Source organism: Haliotis rubra, unplaced genomic scaffold, assembly GCF_003918875.1.
Source record: "Haliotis rubra isolate DU_JTF1 unplaced genomic scaffold, ASM391887v1 Scf57, whole genome shotgun sequence".
In the NCBI taxonomy this organism is placed as follows: domain Eukaryota; kingdom Metazoa; phylum Mollusca; class Gastropoda; order Lepetellida; family Haliotidae; genus Haliotis; species Haliotis rubra.
The window spans coordinates 3,006,378-3,014,808 of record NW_025767268.1 but is presented as its reverse complement, the minus strand read 5'-3'; the positions used below and the strand labels follow the sequence as shown (position 1 = coordinate 3,014,808).

At 39.5% G+C, this 8,431-nt stretch overlaps 1 long non-coding RNA gene across 1 annotated transcript; it reads right to left on the bottom strand.

The window, feature by feature from the left end:
• Positions 1-740: 740 nt before the first annotated feature.
• LOC124254298 lies at positions 741-8,133 on the bottom strand. Its single transcript, XR_006892444.1, has 3 exons — positions 7,771-8,133; positions 1,144-1,246; positions 741-808 (listed from the first exon to the last, which is right to left on the bottom strand). It is a non-coding gene; the product is annotated as an uncharacterized LOC124254298 (long non-coding RNA).
• Positions 8,134-8,431: the final 298 nt, after the last annotated feature.

The window sequence follows — 8,431 nt, the reverse complement described above, 5'->3', positions numbered from 1 at the left end:
TTTTACGCAGCTTCTAGCAATATACCAGGAACATCATGGCATTGGGCACCAGAAATGGGCTTCACACATTGTACCCATGTGGGAAATTGAACCCAATTTCATGGTGTGGCGAGTTAACGCTTTAACCACTAGGTTAGCTTTCCCCGCACCCCACCCCCACCCCCACCCTACAAACAAGGTGTGCAGCAATATATCCAACAATATAGTACTGTATCAATGGGAATATAAAAATGCCAGTGCATTGTCAAATAAATACATTTTATAGTTTTAATAATGTTATGAATAAACAACAACTAATCATACATAAACATGCCAACTTTCTGACCTGGCAAGCAAGACTTTATGACAACAGATTAGCTTTAAATTCCTTTTTGTACTGTAGCCACAGGGAAGAAATGGTCGACTTCGAAATCAACAATACCATCTTCATGTCTGTTACACTGATTAACATAATTATAGCTATAAAGTTCATGTACTCCCAATACAATTTCAATATTTGACAACTATTGCTATACTACTGCAACAATGAGGACCACTATTGCAAAAAAATACCCAACATAAACACACACACGCAACCATGCACACGACAAAGATGATTATGGTCACATCAACTTATTTTGTTCGGTCGTGCCAAAAACAAGCTTCTGGAAGACTGGGACCTGGAGAGCTCACTGCGATGGCAGTGTACTTCTAATGTGCTACCCCTTCCATTCATGTCAACACTGAATATGACCCCTTATTTAGCCATGATTACTTTTTTCTTTTAGTGGTCTGAGTGGACCTGCAGCAGCATGTAAACTGGAGTGACCTGCAAAATTATTGTTTACAATCATTAAGATGGAAAAAAGGCATTGATACAATCATTGGATGTGGTTTTTAAAGGTACGCCCCTCTAGCAGTTTTCAAAGCAATCAAATTTTTGTTATCAATTTTCTTATAGCAAGTATTGCATATTATGATCTTTTGAGTGTTTTACTTTCAAACTTTTATGCTCATTTATTTTTTATAAAACATGACCCCAAATTATTATCATCTGTATTTTCCTGCTGCATGTAGCAATTGTGATGAAGGTGATCTGCTGGATATGAATTGTTCTAGCCTCAAACTGATAAGGAATAAGCAGAGAAGTTGCAAAATTCTTACATTTTGGTTTTGTCAGGATTCCTTCATTCAATCTGTGCTGAGATGTTTCTTAGACACAGGTTAGCTTTCCTGGACCCCTTAAAGACATGCAATCTTTTTCGCTCTGAAAAAACAAGCAGAAGATGAACAGGGAAATGTCTTTTCACAAGGCCAGACAAATGTTATTTCTTGTTTACGGATCCGCCGATCAGATTTTTTTCACGAATAAGAAAAATAAAATAAAATTCCTGCTGAAAAAATAAAAATCCTAATGTTTCATTTGGCCAAAATGTAAACTTACGAGAATTTTTTTAGATTGTATTTTGCCCCATATACACTTCAAAATTGCCAAAAGTAAAATACTTTTGGTATTTAGAAAGAGGAATATTACTTTGACTGGCGATTTTGATTTTATATATTGTTTTCACCTCAGACGTTAAGTATTCTGAGGACAAAAATCCGTAAAATGAGAAATAAAATTGGTCTGGCCTAAACAATATTTTGCAGACCATTCAGCATGGAACAATGAGCGTGTTTGTCAAAGGTGTGACACTGGAAAAATGGATCTACATTATTCTGGGAAATTTTTCTTTTAAAAATACCAAACAAGAATTTAAAAAAATAAGAAATACAAAGAAATACAAAATAAATGAAAATAAAACAACAAACACAGAAAGCCAGAGCACAAACACTGAATATGTGGTCCACATATTTTTGGTATTTATGTGTTGTAATTCTATTTCAGCTTTTCGCTTGTATATATTATATAGAATTAGTTGTTAGTTTTATGAAGTATTATCTGTCAGCTTAAGACAGTGTACCTGTACTACTGTTAATCTGTGTTGAACCATACGGTTTGATTACATTGCACGATTTCTCAACACAAGGCAGAACTGCGCAGATCAGCAAAGAGTGAAGTCGTCATCTCAAATCAGGTGAGATGTATATCTATTATCTCTATATTGAGTTGTTTTGAAGTAATACCGTATGTTTTAAAGTGTTTGACAATCTAGTAATACAGGTGTACATAGGCAGATCCAGAGGGAGGTGCAGAGATACACCCCGTCCACTTTTGTCCTGACAGTTTGACAGGTTATTAAATGACCATTGAAACTCTCTTTAAAAACGGGTAAAATGAAGTGTGCATCCCCCACCCCACCCCTTTCAAAAAAGCTGTATCCGCCCATGGATGTATGCAGTTGATTTGGTAAATAACTTTACTTGTAGCGCCATGAGCATACCAGATGGCGTGGAGTTTGGCGCATTACAAATTCACTCATTATTATCATGTTTTACAGATTAAAGATTGTATGAAGCAGAGAGGGTTCAGGGTGATCCTGGCACAGTCAGGCTGGTAAGGCTCATCATCAGCTCAGGGCCCTTGCCCCTCTCACACCAGCCCAGACAGCGAATGGGACTTCTCCCAGGAAATGCTGCCTAGTCGAACCCACCAAGAACCTTCCGGAGAATATGAAGGCTCCCCAACACTGCAGCCTTCTGCATTACCCCAGAGTGTCAGAAGGGCTGTACTCCCGGTGGAGAACCGGGCACTCTCCTGATCTGCGCCAAGAGATCAGGAGGTACCAAACCAAAGGGCACCGAGAACAATGGGGAGCCTGACGACAGTGTACTTGGGATGCAGGCGAGACATTTCAAAGGCGAGGTCCGCATATTTATCATGCTTTTCCTTAATCTTGCCAATCACATTGGTGTCAAAGGGACAGAAAATTCAATGATATAAATAAATTCATTGGCTTTATCAAAAGGACAAGATCAGGTTTGTTAGCTGGAATTCTTCTGAGGCTGTATATGGGCCTATTCCACAGAAGTTTGAAGCATCATTTTCCATGACGCCCTGGACATGTTCAGGGTCGTACCATGGATGGACCTCGAGTCAAAGCCACAGGCATGTCGGAGACAGTAATAAAAGCAACGAGCCATGCCATCATGTAGTTTAAGATATGCTGTTTGTGCCAAGGAAGGGCATCCACTGACAAGGTGTTGGACAGTCTCTGTAAATTCATTGCAAAGTCGACATTTCATGTTAATATTCTCTTTAAAGAATCACATTTAGGCGATGACGAGTGGGAAGTGACTGGTCCTGTGCAGCAGAAAGGAAGCCCTCACTTTCACATTTAAGACCAGCCGACTTCATCCAGGCGAAGGAGTCGGTGGGATTGCTATTCTGTTCAACACACTGCATGTACACACGATGCAATGGCTTCTCAGAAAGCTTCTCCACAAAAGACCGACTCTGGGCAGACTTGGTAAAGGACTTCACCCGGTTTACTCCCATCGCTGTACCGTCCAGCAGTACATTGCCATCAGCAAAGTCAACCTCAAATTTCAGATTCTGTCCAACAACCTTGGCACGCTTAAAATAGCTGTGGAATTCCTTGCTTTCATCATGAGTCTTCACATTCATCACTAGAGGATCATCCGATAAATAAATATGTGCAAAAGTACACAATAAAATTCTATCATGAAGAGCCTCCACATTAATCAAACCCCGACCACCAGAATTGATTGGCATATATAAACGGTTAAGAGAGGAACGAGGGTGGTGGGCTCTGTTATCAGACATGATCCTTCTGGTCAGACGGTCAAGACTCTGGATGACTTGTTTCGTCCAGTCAACTACTCCAAAGGGAATAGGAGAGGACTGGCACAGCAAAAGAAATATTGGTGGCTTTTGCTCTGAGCTCCAGATTTTCTTTAAACGAGATTATATTATTATTATGTGGTTGGTTGGTTGCTGGTTGTTTAAATCCACACTAGGCATTATTCCAGCTATATGGCGGCGGTCTGTAAATAACCCAGTATGGAGCCTTAAATCCAGTGATCAACAACATGAGCATCGATCTACTCATATGGAGTGTGACCACCTGATCCCCTTTAGTTGCCTAGAATATTCCAAATGCAGCAATCTCAGACAATTTGGTTTATGAACAGAGGATTTCAGTTGGGTATTTTCTGTTACTGTTACACACCATTCTGACATAAAGTATTCTATATATGTATATAGACGTCATAAGTGTAATGTATTTCTATTGTGTACACAGCCAAGAAATTCAAAGAGATTTTGCACTAGGATTATTTACCTAAACATTGTAATATCAGCATGTTTATTCATTTAAAATTGTATAGTCTATATTCAAAATTAGTGTTCATATATTAATTTGTGTCTTTAACAGGTGACTTAAAACTTTATCTGTTGATGTAATACTTGTGATGATAACTGTCATATAGCCGGAATATTGTTGAGTGCTGTGTAAAACTAAACTCACTAAAATACCTGTGATAAGACAAAACCATCAATAAGAGTAAGAGTACGGTTGCCACTCATATAACAGCTTTCATTATCATGTGTCTCAAGGTGTGTTTGTTATTTATATAAAAAAGAACAGTCCCATTTAAGATCAGACCCTGTAGCATGCACTTGCTGACTCCTACTAGACAATCACCTACATGACAATCATCTTGAAGACAATAACCTACTATAAATCACCTACTAGACAATCATCTACAAGACAATCACCTACTAGACAATCGTCTACAAGACAATCACCTTCATGACAATCATCTTGAAGACAATAACCTACATAGATCACCTACTAGACAATCATCTACAAGACAATCATCTTGAAGACAATAACCTACTATAAACCACCTACTAGACGATCAGCTACATGACAATCACCAACTAGACAATCACCTACTAGACAATCACCTACTAGACAATCACCTAGGAGACAATCACCTACTAGACAATCACCTACAAGACAATCTGCTACAAGACAATCACCTACTGGACAGGCACCTACAAGATAATCACCTTCCAGACAATTACCTACTAGACAACCACATAGTAGACAATCACCTACACGTGAATCTAGACAATACACGTGAATCAAGACAATAACCAGTACTATAGATACCTACTAGACAATCGTCTATAAGACAATCACCTACTAGACAATCTGTTACAGGACAATCACCTACTAGACAATTATCTACATGACAATCACCTACTAGACAATCTGCTACAAGACAATCATCTACTAGACAATCTGCTACAAGATAATCGCCTACGAGACAATCACCTACATGACAATCACCTACTAGACAATCACCTACATGACAATCACCTACTAGACAATCACCTTCACGTGAATCTCCTACTAGACAATCACCCAATAGACAATCTCCTACTAGACAATCACCTACAAGACAATCACCTAGAAGGCATTCCTAAGTAGACAATCGCATGCTAGATAATCACCTACAAGACAATCACCTCACCTACAAGGCAATCTCCTAAGTAGACAATCACCTACCAGACAATCACTTAAGTTGATAAAGTACTCTAATGATTACACAGCATGTTTACATGTCTCAGCTTGTGCTTCCTCAGAAAATAGAACTGGATCATACATGTTGGGAATGTGTTAATATCTCAGTTTACAAGTACACAACTGCATACATCTGTAGTGAAGTGTGTCCCTTGAACAGAAGTTGAAACTCACGCTTCTGGATGTAGCCTGAAAGTCCTAAATCAATGATGCAGGAAACATAGAGCAATTTATCATCATTGTTTCCCAAAACATCATGAATATAACATGAACTTCCTAGTGCTGTGCTTCATGGCTCATATGTTTTGTTCAGGTCCCTAACAACTGCCAAGTTGCCGTGCTCCAGGTTTCTAAGAAATGGCAGGTCATGTTATTTTTTAAGCCTTTTTGAGTGAAACACTGATCTTAATATGATCTTGAAGTTGTGTCTTTCATGCTTATTATATTTCCATTGCCAGTCAGCATTTTGTCAGAAACGGTCCCCAAAACATCAGAGATAAATTTCAACATATGCAACATGTTTACATATTAATCAGAATTAATATTTTATTATAACTTTAGGTTTCATATGAATACGGAAAGGCACTTTTGACACTGTTATTTAATGACAGGTCAGAACAAAATGCCATATGTTATTTACATTGATAGTCATGATTTGAAATGTTCTTTCACAATGTAATCTGCACGTGCATTCTGTCTAGGCGAAACTATTTTTAGTAGATCTTATATTGAACACTGCATACCTTAGTCGGCACAAGGTGCAATGTCAAGCAGAACAAAATCAATGTTTAAGCTATATATTTTGTTTTGTTAAAAGTTTAATTAAGAAACACATGAGGTGGGAGGTTTGATATTTTCATAAGTCGTTCACTTTTTTAAAGCACATAGTTTCAGGTACCTGTAGTATACACTGACTGTCCTCGAACATCAAAGTTGCATATTTGTGTAAACCGAAAAAAATAACATAAATATAATTACCAAAACTCTTTGAATACGTCAGTTTTATATTTAAGGGTAGGGTCGTAGCCTAGTGGTTAAAGTGTCCACTCATTACACCGAAGACCTGGGTTTGATTCCCCTTACATGGGCACAATGTGTGAAGCCCATTTCTGGTGTCGCATGCCCTGATATTGCTTGAATATTGCTAAAAGCAGCATAAAACCTCACTCACTCACTCAGTGATGAGTCTCTGGGACAATGACAACCTTAACACAGATCCAACTAAAACTGTTTTAACAGTTGCATACATATAATTTTTTCAACATTGTCAGTGATCACTGTTCTGACAATGGGGTCAGTTTAGAAAATGGGGCCAGTTCAAACAATGATGTCAGTTGAGACAATGGGGTCAGTTGAGACAATGACAAATGACAAAGACCCCAGAGATACTTGAAATATACTTTTGGTTACGCTCCCCTGACAGCCACCCCACCCCACCAAACCCATAATCCCAGATCAACCTCGGCACTCGATCTCTACCAAGGGAGATAATCAACAAAGGAAACCAGTGAGTGAGTTTTATTTTAAGCAGCACTGTTTCAGCAATATCACAGCAGGTGACACAACAAATGGGCTTCACACATAGTACCCAAGTTGGGAATGGAACGCAGGTCTTCGGTGTCACGAGCGAACACTTTAACCACTGAGCTACCCCCACCCCCTATCGCCAGTAACATTTCAGCTGTATGAAGTCAGTATGTAAATATATAACCAACTCTGGAACAGACAATCCAGTGATAGACACTATTAGCATCAAGTTCTCCAAAGTAGATATGATGACTCCCATCAACCCGCAACCCCTGATTGACATTACAAGTGAGTGAGTTTAGTTTTATGCCGCACTCAGCAATATTCCAGCCATATGGTGGCGGTCTGTAAATAATCGAGTCTGGACCAGACAATCTAGTGATCAACAGCATGAGCATCGATCTGCGCAATTGGGAACCGATGACATGTGTCAACAAAGTCAGCGAGCCTGACCACCCGATCCCGTTAGTTGCCTCTTACGACAAGCATGGGTTACGGAAGATCAATGTTATAACCCGGACCTTCACGGGTTAGACATTACGAGCATCAATGCACTAAACTGTTCAATATGCACAACTGAGCACAGCACAGTGAAATAAATAACTATACAAATCCGCAGTATCAGTTACAAGTTATCTCCCAGTCACCACTTACATTTAACGCCAAACCATTTCCAAATGCACATGAATAATTTCATAAACAAACCACCTGACCACAAACACGTGCGGTCTGTGTTAATTAGCACGCGTGTCATTGCTGGAAAACTTACCCAAACTATATCTGCTCCTGACAACTTCAACAAACACTGGCGACAGTTATAAGTCAATCACACCATTGACGACAGTAGATCACAACCTTGACGACGAAGCGAGCCCAAACGTCTCTGGTGCACTGAGTGTTGTTCCTGGAACTGTCAGGTCGCGATAGCCAAATGGCTCACTTCCGAATCCAGAGCGATGGCATATATTTCAGTTTACCTTGACACTTCTGCGAGCCCAGAAACTTAGTGAACCACATCTGAATGTAAACGTGTCTTCACGTGACCAAGTTTCACGTATCGCCACGGTTTGTGCATTGAAAAGGCTCAGGTAATATGATTGAAAAGTCGATATTGCTTCGTGGAAGTTTGTTTGTATCCCCTGCACCGAGAACAGTGAAGCTATTGTTCTGTATATGAATCGATATGGTAATTAATGTTCTGAGAACCCGATTGAGGATTTCCCGGAAACCCTTGTTCCATATATGGCACTATGACGTAATCATGACCAGGCAACCACTCGACTGGGTTCATGGGGTGCATAGCATAGATAAAACGTATAACCAACCTCCATATCAGAAAGACGAAATACGATTGGTTCGCGGGATCCTGATAAAATACTGCGAATATACACACCCGGGGCTTGAAGATTGAAGTTCAGAGCTGGCCAAAA